Source organism: Papio anubis, chromosome 4 (genome assembly GCF_008728515.1).
Source record: "Papio anubis isolate 15944 chromosome 4, Panubis1.0, whole genome shotgun sequence".
Lineage (NCBI taxonomy): Eukaryota > Metazoa > Chordata > Mammalia > Primates > Cercopithecidae > Papio > Papio anubis.
This window is the reverse complement of record NC_044979.1, coordinates 8539020-8552364: the sequence shown is the minus strand read 5'-3', so window position 1 is coordinate 8552364 and position 13345 is coordinate 8539020.

Sequence of the window (13345 nt, the reverse complement as noted above, 5' to 3'; positions counted from 1 at the left end):
ATGAATTTATTTTTTTAAAAAATAAGTTTGTGAAAAACCAACTAGATGTTTCCCTAAGCAGTTTTCAATTCTCCCACTCTTTTACCTAATTGTCCCCAGCACCTCTGCCTCTTGCCTCTTCTCAGATGTCCCATCCCTACAGAGGTCAGAAGGGAGGTTGAGGTAGCTGAGGCTGTGGGTTTCCTGAAGAGAATACAGGACTTATGACCCCAGGTGGCTTCCTATTGGATGGCTCCTGAAACATTTCCAACGCTTCTGTATGGAAAACCTTCATGGGACATCTTCCTTCCATGGCAGGTTTAATTTTAGTTTTCACCATGCCAACTGATTCAACATCTGCTGTCTTCCTCCAGACCAAATGGGAAATGGAGTCAGCCCAGGGGAGAATCTACAACCATCCTACAACACAAAATAGTTGGGGCCCAGATACATTTGTAATTTTTTGACACAAGGTTATTAAGCCTGGCATTAAGCCTATCAAGGTTATGATGCCTCTACTGAGTTGGAAAGTTCCCCTCCTCCTCTATTTTATAAGAGATGCATAAAACTGGAGTAATTTCTCCCTAAGTGTTGGACCAAATTCATCAGCAAAGCTATCTGAATCTAGACTTTTCTTGATGAGAAAACCTTTAATTACAAATTCAATTTTTAAACTAAATATATAAAGCTGTTCTTATTTTTTATTTCCTCGTGCTTATTTTGGTAAGTATCCTTGTAAAGGAATTAGTTGATTATATTAAAATTATTGAATTTCTTTGGACAAACCCATAAAATCTTCTTATTATCCCTTAAATACATACAGGAACTATAGTAATTTTCCTCTTTGAATTCTGGCATTAAAAATTGAGACTTGGAGGTGGCACTCAAGATGGCCAAATAGGAGCAGCTCCAGCCTCCAGCTCCCAGCCTGAGTGACACAGAAGACGGGTGATTTCTGCATTTTCAACTGAGTTACCAGGTTCATCTCACTGGGGCACGTTAGATAGTCGGTGCTGGTCAGTGGGTGCAGCCCAACCAGTGAGAGCTGAAGCAGGGCGAGGCAAATGGCACACCAGGAGATTATATCCTACACCTAGCGTGGAGGGTCCCATGCCCACGGAGCCTCCCTCATTGCTAGCAGAGCAGTCTGAGATCTAACTGCAAGATGGCAGTGATGCTGGGGGAGGGGCGCCCACCATTGCGGAGGCTTAAGTAGGTAAACAAAGATGCCTGGATGCTCGAATTGGGTGGAGCCCACCGCAGCTCAAAGAGGCCTGCCTGACTCTATAGACTCCACCTCTGGGGACAGGGCATACCTAAACAAAAAGCAGCAGAAACCTCTGCAGATGTAAATGTCCCTCTCTGACAGCTTTGAAGAGAGCAGTGGTTCTCCCAGCACAGAGGTTGAGATCTGAGAATGGACAGAATGCCTGCTCAAGTGGGTCCCTGACCCCTGAGTAGCGTAACTGGGAGACATCCTCCACTAGCTGCAGACCAACACCTCAACACCTCTGAGAAAGCTTCCAGAGCAAGAATCAGACAGTGACGCTTGCTGTTCAGCAATATTCTATCTTCTGCAGCCTCTGATGCTGATTCCCAGGCAAATAGGGTCTGGAGTAGACCTCAAGCAAACTCCAACAGACCTGCAGCTGAGGGTCCTGACTGTTAGAAGGAAAACTAACAAATAGAAAGGACACCCACACCAAAACCCCATCGGTACATCACCATCATCAAAGACCAAAGGCAGATAAAACCACAAAGATGGGGGAAAAGCAGTGCAGAAAAGCTGGAAATTCAAAAAATCAGAGTGCATCTCCCCTTCAAAGGAATGCAGCTCATCACCAGCAATGGAACAAAGCTGGACGGAGAATGACTTTGACAAGTTGAGAGAAGAAGGCTTCAGTCGATCAAACTTCTCAGAGCTAAAGGAGGAACTATGTACCCAGCACAAAGAAACTAAAAACCTTGAAAAAAGAATGGAAGAATGGATAACTAGAATAATCAATGCAGAGAAGACCATAAACGAACTGATGGAGATGAAAATCATGACACGAGAACCACATGACAAATGCACAAGCTTCAGTAACCGACTCGATCAACTGGAAGAAAGAGTATCAGTGATTGAAGATGAAATGAATGAAATGAAGTGAGAAGAGAAGTGTAGAGAAAATAGAGTAAAAAGAAATGAACAAAGCCTCCAATAAGTATGGGATTATGTGAAAAGACCAAATCTACGTCTGATTGATGTGCCTGAAAGTGACGGGGAAAATGGAACCAAGTTGGAAAACACTCTGCAGGATATCATCCAGGAGAAGTTCCCCAACCTAGTAAGGCAGGCCAACATTCACATTCAGGAAATACAGAGAACGCCACAAAGATACTCCTCGAGAAGAGCAACTCCAAGACACGTAATTGTCAGATTCACCAAAGTTGACTTGAAGGAAAAAATGTTAAGGGCAGCCAGAGAGAAAGGTCGGGTTACCCACAAAGGGAAGCCCATCAGACTAACAGCAGATCTCTTGGCAGAAACTCTATAAACCAGAAGAGAGTGGGGCCAATATTCAACATTCTTAAAGAAAAGAATTTTCAACTCACAATTTCATATCCAGCCAAACTAAGTTTCATAAGTGAAGGAGAAATAAAATCCTTTAGAGACAAGCAAATGCTTAGAGATTTTGTCACCACCTGGCCTGCCCTACAAGAGATACTGAAGGAAGCACTGAACATGGAAAGGAACAACTGGTACCAGCCATTGCAAAAATATGCCAAAATGTTAAGACCATTGATGCTAGGAAGAAACTACATCAACTAATGAGCAAAATAAACAGCTAATGTCACAATGACAGGATCAAGTTCACACACAACAATATTAAGCTTAAATATACATGGACTAAATGGTCTAATTAAAAGACACAGACTGGCAAATTGGATAAAGGGTCAAGACCCATCAGTTTGCTGTATACAGGAGACCTATCTCACAGCAGAGACACACATAGGCTCAAAATAAAGGGATGGAGGAAGTTCTACCAAGCAAATGGAAAACAAAAAAAAGCAGGGGTTGCAATCCTATTCTCTGACAAAACAGACTTTAAATCATCAAAGATCAAAAGAGACAAAGAAGGCCATTACATAATGGTAAAGGGATCAATTCATCAGGAAGAGCTAACTATCCTAAATATATATGCACCCAATACAGGAGCACCCAGATTCATAAAGCAAGTCCTTAGAGACTTACAAAGAGACTTAGACTCCCATACAATAATAATGGGAGACTTTAACACCCCACTGTCAACATTAGACAGATCAACAAAACAGAAAGTTAACAAGCATATCCAGGAATTGAACTCAACTCTGCAGCAAGCGGACCTAATAGACATCTACAGAACTCTCCACTCCAAATCAACAGAATATACATTCTTCTCAGCACCACATCACACTTATTCCAAAATTGACCACATAGTTGGAAGCAAAGCACTCCTCAGCAAATGTAAAAGAACAGATATTATAACAAACTGTCTCTCAGACCACAGTGCAAGCAAACTAGAACTCAGGACTAAGAAACTCAATCAAAACCGCTCAACTACATGGAAACTGAACAACCTGCTCCTGAATGACTAATGGGTACACAACGAAATGAAGGCAGAAATAAACATGTTCTTTGAAACCAATGAGAACAAAGATACAACATACCACAATCTCTGGGACACATTTAAAGCCATGTGTAGAGGGAAATTTATAGCACTAAATGCCCACAAGAGAAAGCAGGAAAGATCTAAAATTGACACGCTAACATCACAATTAAAAGAACTAGAGAAGCAAGAGCAAACACATTCAAAAGCTAGCAGAAGGCAAAAATAACTAAGATCAGAGCAGAACTGAAGGAGATAGAGACACAAAAAACCTCCAAAAAAATCAATGAATCCAGGAGCTGGTTTTTTGAAAAGATCAACAAAATTGATAGACTGCTAGCAAGACTGATAAAGAAGAAAAGAGAGAAGAATCAAATAGACACAATAAAAAACGATAAAGGGGATATCACCACAGACCCCACAGAAATACAAACTACCATCAGAGCATACTATAAACACCTCTATGCAAATAAACTAGAAAACCTAGAAGAAATGGATAATTTCCTGGATGCTTACACTCTCCCAGGACTAAACCAGGAAGAAGTTGAATCCCTGAATAGACCAATAGCAGGCTCTGAAACTGAGTCAATAATTAATAGCCTACCAACCAAAAACAGTCCAGGACCAGACGGATTCACAGCCGAATTCTACCAGAGGTACAAGGCAGAGTTGGTACCATTCCTTCTGAAACTGTTCCAATCAATAGAAAAAGAGGGAATCCTCCCTAACTCATTTTATGAGGCCAGCATCATCCTGATACCAAAGCCTGGCAGAAACACAACAAAAAAAGAGAATTTTAGACCAATATCCCTGATGAACATTGATGCAAAAATCCTCAATAAAATACTGGCAAACCGAATCCAGCAGCACATCAAAAAGCTTATCCACCATGATCAAGTGGGCTTCATCCCTGGGATGCAAGACTGGCACAACATATGCAAATCAATAAATGTAATCCAGCATATAAACAGAACCAAAGACAAAAACCACATGATTATCTCAATAGATGCAGAAAAGGCCTTTGACAAAATTCAACAGCCCTTCATGCTAAAAACTCTCAATACATTTGGTATTGATGGAACGTATCTCAAAATAATAAGAGCTATTTATGATAAACCCACAGCCAATATCATACTGAATAGGCAAAAACTGGAAGCATTCCCTTTGAAAACTGGCACGAGACAGGGATGCCCTCTCTCACCACTCCTATTCAATATAGTGTTGGAAGTTCTGGCTAGGGCAATCAGGCAAGAGAAACAAAAAAACGGTATTCAGTTAGGAAAAGAAGAAGTCAAATTGTCCCTCTTTGCAGATGACATGATTGTATATTTAGAAAACCCCATCATCTCAGCCCAAAGTCTCCTTAAGCTGATAAGCACCTTCAGCAAAGTCTCAGGATACAAAATCAATGTGCAAAAATCACAAGCATTCTTATACACCAGTAACAGACAAACAGAGAGCCAAATCATGAATGAACTCCCATTCACAATAGCTGTGAAGAGAATAAAATACCTAGGAATCCAACTTACAAAGGATGTAAAGGACCTCTTCAAGGAGAACTACAAACCACTGCTCACTGAAATAAAAGAGGACACAAACAAATGGAAGAACATACCATGCTCATGGATAGGAAGAATCAATATCATGAAAATGGCCATACTGCCCAAGGTAATTTATAGATTCAATGCCATCCCCATTAAGCTACAAATGACCTTCTTCACAGGATTGGAAAAAACTGCTCTAAAGTTCATATGCAACCAAAAAAGACCCTGCATTGCCAAGACAATCCTAAGCCAAAAGAACAAAGCTGGAGGCATCACGCTACCTGACTTCAAACCATACTAAAAGGCTACAGTAATCAAAACAGCATGGTACTGGTACCAAAACAGAGATATAGGCCAATGGAACAGAACAGAGTCCTCAGAAATAATACCACACATCTACAGTTATCCGATCTTTGACAAACCTGACAAAAACAAGAAATAGGGAAAGGATTCCCTAGTTAATAAATGGTGCTGGGAAAACTGGCTAGCCATAAATAGAAAGCTGAAACTGGATCCTTTCATTACTCCTTATATGAAAATAATTCAAGATGGATTAGAGACTTAAATGTTAGACCTAAAACCATAAAAACCCTAGAAGAAAACCTAGGAAATACCATTCAGGACATAGGCATGGGCAACGACTTCATGTCTAAAACACCAAAAGCAATGGCAACAAAAGCCAAAATTGATAAATGCGATCTAATTAAACTAAAGAGCTTCTGCACAGCAAAAGAAACTACCATCAGAGTCAACAGGCAGCCTACAGAATGGGAGAAAATCTTTGCAATCTACTCATCTGACAAAGGGCTAATATCCAGAACCTACAAAGAACTCAATCAAATTTACAAGAAAAAAACAAACAACCCCATCAAAAAGTGGGCAAAGGATATGAACAGACACTTCTCAAAAGAAGACATTCATACAGCCAACAGACACATGAAAAAATGCTCATCATCACTCACCATCAGAGAAATGCAAATCAAAACCACAATGAGATACTACCTCACACCAGTTAGAATGGCAATCATTAAAAAGTCGGGAAACAACAGGTGCTGGATAGGATGTGCAGAAATAGGAACACTTTTACACTGTTGGTGGGACTGTAAACTAGTTCAAACATTGTGGAAAACAGTGTGGTGATTCCTCAAGGATCTAGAACTAGAAATACCATTTGACCCAGCCATCCCATTACTGGGTATATACCCAAAGGATTATAAATCATGCTGCAATAAAGACACATGCACACATATGTTTATTGCAGCACTATTCACAATAGCAAAGACTTGGAATCAACCCAGTGTCCAACAGTGACAGACTGGATTAAGAAAATGTGGCACATATACACCATGGAATACTATGCAGCCATAAAAAAGGATGAATTCGTGTCCTTTGTAGGGACATGGCTGCAGCTGGAAACCATCATTCTCAGGAAACTATCGCAAGAACAGAAAACCAAACACCGCATGTTCTCACTCATAGGTGGAAACTGAACAATGAGATCACTTGGACACAGGAAGGGGAACATCACACACTGGGGCCTATTGTGAGGAGGGGGAAGGGAGAGGGACAGCTTGATGGGGAGATATACCTAATGTAAATGACAGTTCATCGTTCTGGCAACCTTTCAACATATTGTACAATATGCTCTATATCTTAACAAATACTCCTACTGATGATACTATGTATATATCGAATAAAATTATATAATCAAAAAGAAAAAGAAAAGAAAAAGAAAAGAAAAAGAAAAAGAGAAAGAAAAGAAAAGAAAGAGAGAGAAGAAGAAGAAGAAAAAGAAAAAGAAGAAGAAGAAAAAGAAAGAAAGAAGAAAAAGAAAAGAAGAGAAAAGAAAAGAAGAAAGAAGAAGGAAGAGAAGAAGAAAAAGAAGAAGAAGAAAAGAAGAAAAGAAGAAAGAAAGAAAAGAAAGAAGAAAGAAAGAAAAAGAAAGAAAAGAAAAGAAGAAAGAAGGAAAAGAAGGAAGAAAAACGTCAATCTATTATCGATATATCAATTATTTTTACCTAAATAAATCGTCATTTTACTCGATAAAAACTGGAATCATCTTTCTTCTTCGGATCAATATAACAGGATTAATATCTATTATTTCAAACTTTATAAAATCTAACTGTTTTCATCTATTAATGACCCTCTGTGTGTTCTGTTTTGTTATGTTCTTAAAAGTGTCTCTTGAGTTTTTTATTTCATTGAAGTCCAACTTACCAATTTTTTTCTTTCATGAATTCGACTTTTGGTATTTTGTATAAAATGTTATCTCTAAACTCAAGGTCACCTAGATTTTCCCCAGTGTTATCTTCTAGGAGTTCTAAGTTCTGCGCACTTTACATTTACATCTATGATTTATTTTGAGTTAGTAAATGTACACTTGTTCCAGAGTCATTTGTTAAAAAGACCATCCTTTCTCCATTGAATTACTTCTGTTCCTTTGTCAAAAATCAGTTACATTTAATGCAAGCAGAGCTATGGTTGGATTTCAGTCTACCATCTTGCTCATGCTTTCTGTTTACCCCAACTTTTCTTTGTTCTCTTTTTTCTCATTCTTTTCTATTAATTGGTTTTTTAAATTATTCCATTTTATCACCTCTTGGGGCTTTCATTGTTTTAGTGGTTGGTCTAGGGACTAAGGTATTTATCCTTAACCTATTATTCTCTACCTTGAGTTAATGGTGTTCCACTTCAAATAAAATGTAAGAACCTGAAAGTGGTGTAGCTCTAGTTAACTGCTACCCTTCCTTAATGATAGTGTAGTTATTTTTTACTCATTCATATGTTTAAAACTCACAATATGTTATTATTTTGTTTTAGTCAATTTAATTTTAAAGAAATTAAATAATAATCAAAATAATAATTTTTTCCCATTTCCCACATATTTTAAATTTCGAGCAATCTTTATTCTTTCTTGTTGATCTAAGTTTCTGTCTGGTATCATTCTTCTTCAACCTGGACAATTTCTTTAATTTCTTGTAATACACGCCTTGTGAAACAAGATAACTTATCTCTTGTTTTCATTTGTCTTTTTAAAATTTTCAATTGTCTTTTTTAATTTTCAATTATTTAAGGGTAGTTTTGCTGAATATAAATATCTAAGTTGATGTTACTTTTCTTCAGCAAAGTATGAACATATGCCAGTGTTTTCTCACTTAAATTGTTTCTTATGTTTTTTTAAAAAGCAGCCATTATTCTTATGTCATTGCCCTGTGTGTAATGTGTCTTTTTATCCTCCTCTCCTTTATTCAACACTTTTATCTTTTTCTTTGGTTTTCAGCAATTTACCTATAAAATATCTGTGTTTGTTTTTCTTTGTATTTCCTACTTAAGGTTCATTAAGATGTTTGGATTCATGAGTTTAAGTTTTTCAAGAAATTTTAAACATTTTGTCTATTATCTCCTCAAATATTTTTTTCTAGCCAGTTCATTCTTTTTTTCTCTTTCTTACATTTTATTTATATTAGATTGCTTGATATGATCCCACTGATCATTAATGCCATGTTCATTTTTTTTCAAATTTTTTTCATTTTATACTTCAGTCCAAATAATTTCTCCTGAACTTCCTTCAAATTCATGTATCATTTCAACAATATCCAACATGCTATTAGATCCATCCACTTAAGCTTGTTCATTTCAGATATTTTATTTTCTAGTTCCAGAATTAGTTCTTTTCAGAGTTTATATTTCTGTCCTGAAATTCTTCATCTCTTAACCCATTATATTTATTTTTCTTTAAATTCTTTATCACATTTATTATAAAGTCCTTATATGGTGATTACAATGAATGAGTCATCTGTGGTTCTGTTTCTACTAACTGTTTAATCTTTTGATTATGAGTCATATTTTCCTGATTCTTCATATGCCATGTAAATTTTTATTGTATTCCACACAATAAAGCTGAAATCTAAGGTACATGTTTAGTCTGCTTCAGTTTTTCCTGGAGAATGCAAGTTCATTTATCTGCCTAGTGGTTAGAGTGACCACACCATTTGCTCCTAAATTTGAGTTGAAGTTTGACTAAGCCATCATTTTACATAAATTTAGTTCATTTCTGATTCATGCAACCCACGACAACCTCCTATGCAACTACTGCCTGTTTTTCTATGTAGTCAACATTTGAACTAGGAGGGTAAAGGACTTCAATTTTAAAAATGGCTTTACTTCACTAGTAAGATCTATTGATAATATATTAAAAGGAATAATTTATATCTGATTTTTTTATCTTTCATTGCTGCTCTCAGGGAAAAAATTGTAATGGGGGAGGGAGGATCATGTAGATTCCAATCTATTTTAATAACACACATTTTTATCAAAGGCTTATATAATTTCTCCACTCTGCAAAGTCTGTCTGTAGCAGGCCAGTGCCTCCATTTACTTATATCCAGGGTAGATATAGAAAGCACCTCAGCCCTCTGATCACCTACATCGAGCTCTCTTCCCTCTGGAATTTGGCATCTCAATGCTTCACCACTCTTGGCTACCCATAAGTGTGTTTTGATTCTTTCTATTTCTCGTCGTCAATGTGGAAGGTAAAGGCTTTTGCATCTTTCTCTAACTTAACCAGAAGAAAAACCAATTTAACTGATTTTTCCCTTTTTGTTTTCCAACTTGCTTTAGCCTTGTTTTTAATAACACACTCTCCAGCTATCATCCTGCTTTTCAGTTATCATCCTCTAACATTTGCACCACTCTCCCACTAATGGCTCCAGACTTATAAGGGTCTCTGGGGTTCTGCTTTCCGTTCTTTTTTTTAATATTGTACATATTTTATCTGAGTGATTTTCCTCATTCATTTGTCTTTTTCATGGCATTCTGATGTTCTTTAAATACACCTCCAGCTGAGTCCTTTCTCTGGGTCCTTTATTAACTGAAACTCATCTTAGATTATTGAGCAAGTGTAGGTTTATTGTTATGCTGTGTCTCTCTCATTCTGAACTTTTTTTACACCTTTGACTTCAGTGTCCCATTGGACCTGGTATTTGAAGACAAAATACACAGCATTTAACTTCTGAATCGGTTTACAAATGTCCATAGCCTCTTTTTTTAAGATGGAATCTTGATCTGTTACCCAGGCTGGAGTACAATGGCATGATCTCAACTAACTGCAACCACCTCCCAGGCTCAAGCAATTCTCCCAGCTCAGCTTCCTGAGAGCTGGGACTACAGGTGTGCACCATCACACCCAGCTAATTTTTGTATTTTTAGTAGAGATGGGGTTTCACCATGTTGGCCAGGCTGGTCTTGAACTCCTGACCTCAAGCAATCCGAATGTTTCAGCCTCCCAAAGTGCTGGGATTATAGGTATGAGCCACTGTGCCTGGCCGCATATCCTTTATATCATGCTGTCAACCCTGGTTTCTCTCCTGGGAAACTGAATCCTGAATTCTATCTACTTGGTTGGTACTTACAACAGGTAAACCTTGATTGCCAGAATCTCTTCCCCTACCCCTCCAAAAAGAAAGCAGGATCTACATGGACACTGAAATAGTGCTTCTATAAGTTGGGGCACAGTGGAGCTAGTGTCTTTCAGATAATCAATATATGATTGAAGTCATTTCCCTACAGCCTTATCTTCTGAAATGCTATTTGGACTATGTATGAAGTCCCTTATTCCTTTGTGGCCTTGGGGATTCTTCTGGTTGAGCTCTGGGCATATCAAGAAAAGACAGGGAAGACACCAGGGCTGAAGGATGACCTCAAAAGGTTTGAACTTCTTATTACTGAAGGTCTATTCAAGAAGGATGTTTTCCTTAATATTAATGAATTCAATGTTTTCCATATCTTCTGATTATGGTTTGGATTTGTGTCCCACCAAATCTCATATCAAATTGTAATCCCCAGGGTTGGAGGGGTGATTAGATTACAGGGGTAGATTTCTCATGAATGGTTTAGCACCCTTTCCCTTGGTACTGTCCTCACGAGAGTGAGCAAGTTCTCATGAGATGTGGTTAAAAGTGTGCAGTACTGGGCAAGATGGCCAAATAGGAGCAGCTCCGGCCTGCAGCTCCCAGCAAGACCAATGCAGAAGGCAGGTGAATTCTGCATTTCCAACTGAGGTACCCGATTCATCTCACTGGGACTAGTCAGATAGTAGGTGCAACCCACAGAGGGCAAGCAGAAGAAGGGTGGAGCACCACCTCACCCAGGAAGTGCAAAGGGCTGGGGAACTACCTCCTCTAGCCAAGGAAAGCCATGAGGGACTGTGCTATCTGGCCCAGATACTATGCTTTTCCCATGGTTTTCACAAACTGCAGACCAGGAGATTCCCTCGTGTGTCTACACCACCAGGGCCCCAGGTTTCAAGCACAAAACTTGGCAGCTGTTTGAGCAGACACCAAGCTAGCTGCAGGACTTTTATTCCATGCCCCAGTGGCAACTGACACCCCAGTGAGACAGAACCGTTCAGTCCCCAGGAAAGGGGGCTGAAGCCAGGGAGCCAAGTAGTCTTGCTCAGTGGGTCCCACTCCCACAGAGCCCAGCAAGCTATAAACCACTGGCTTGAAATTCTCACTGCCAGCACAGCAGTCTGAAGTCAACCTGGTACAATCCAGCTCAGAGGAGGGAGGGGCGTCCACCAGTACTGAGGCTTGAGTAGCCAGTTTTCCCCTGACAATGTTAAGTAAACCAGGAAGTTCAAACTGTGCGGAAATCATCACAGTGCAGCAAAGTGGCTGGGGCCAGACTGACTCTCCAGACTCCTCCCTACTGGGAGGAGTCTGAAAGAAAGGCAGCAGCCTCAGTCAAGGGCTTATAGATAAACTCCCATGTCCCTGGGACAGAACACCTGGGGTAAGGGGCAGCTCTGGGTGCAGCTTCAGCTGACTTAAATGTTCCTGCCTGCCAGCTCTGGAGAGAGCAGCAGATTACCCAGCACAGTGCTCAAGCTCTGCTAAGGGAGACTGCCAGCTCAAGTGGGTCCCTGACTGCCATGCCTCCTGACTGGGAGACACCTGCCAGCAGAGGTTGACAGATATCTCATACAGGAGAGCTCTGGCTTGCATCAGGGAAGTGCCCCTCTGGGACAAAGCTTCCAGAGGAAGGAGCAGGCAGCAATCTTTGCTGTTCTGCAGCCTCTGCTGGTGATACCCCAGCAAACAGAGTCTGGAGTGGACCTCCAGCAAACTGCAGCAGACCTGCAGAAGAGGGGGGTGAATGTTACAAGGAAAGCTAACAAACAGAAAGCAATAACATCACCATCAACAAACAGGACACCCACACAAAAACCCCATCAAAAGGCCATCAGCATCAAAGATCAAAGGTAGATAAATACATGAAGATGAGGAAAAACTAGCACAAAAATGCTGAAAATTACAAAAACCAGAATGCCTCTTCTCCAAATGATTGCAACTCCTCTCCAGCAAGGGCACAAAACTGGACAAAGAATGAGTTTGACAAACTGACAGAAGTAGGCTTCAGAAGGTGGGTAATAACAAACTCCTCTGAGCTAAAGGTGATTGTTCTAACCCAATGCAAGGAAGGTAAGAACCTTGATAAAATGTTACAGGAACTGATAACTTGAATAACCAGTTTAAAGAAGAACATAAATGACCCAATGGAGTTAAAAAAACACAGCACGAGAACTTCCTGAAGCATATACAAGTATCAATAGCCAAACAGATCAAGCAGAAGAAAGGATATCAGAGATTGAAGATCAATTTAATGAAATAAAGTGTGAATACAAGATTAGAGAAAAAAGAATGAAAAGAAATGAACAAAGCCTCCAAGAAATGTGGGACTATATGAAAAGACCAAACCTACAATTGACTGGTGTTCTTGAAGGTAACAGGGAGAATGGAACCAAGTTGGAAAACACACTTCAGGATATTATCCAGGAGAACTTCCCCAATCTAGCAAGACAGGGCAACATGGGCAACATTCAAATTCAGGAAATACAGAAAACACCCATAAGATACTCCTCAAGAAGAGCAACCCCAAGATACATAATTGTCAGATTCTCCAAGGTTGAAATGAAAGAAAAAATGTTAAGGGCAGCCAGAGAGAAAGGTCAGGTTACCTACAAAGGGAAGCCCATCAGACTAACAGTGGATCTCTCTGCAGAAACCTTACAAGCCAGAAGAGAGCAGGGGCCAATATTCAACATTCTTAAAGAAAAGAATTTTCAACCCAGAATTTCATATCCAGACAAACTAAGCTTCATAAGCAAAGGAGAAATAAAATCTTTTACAGACA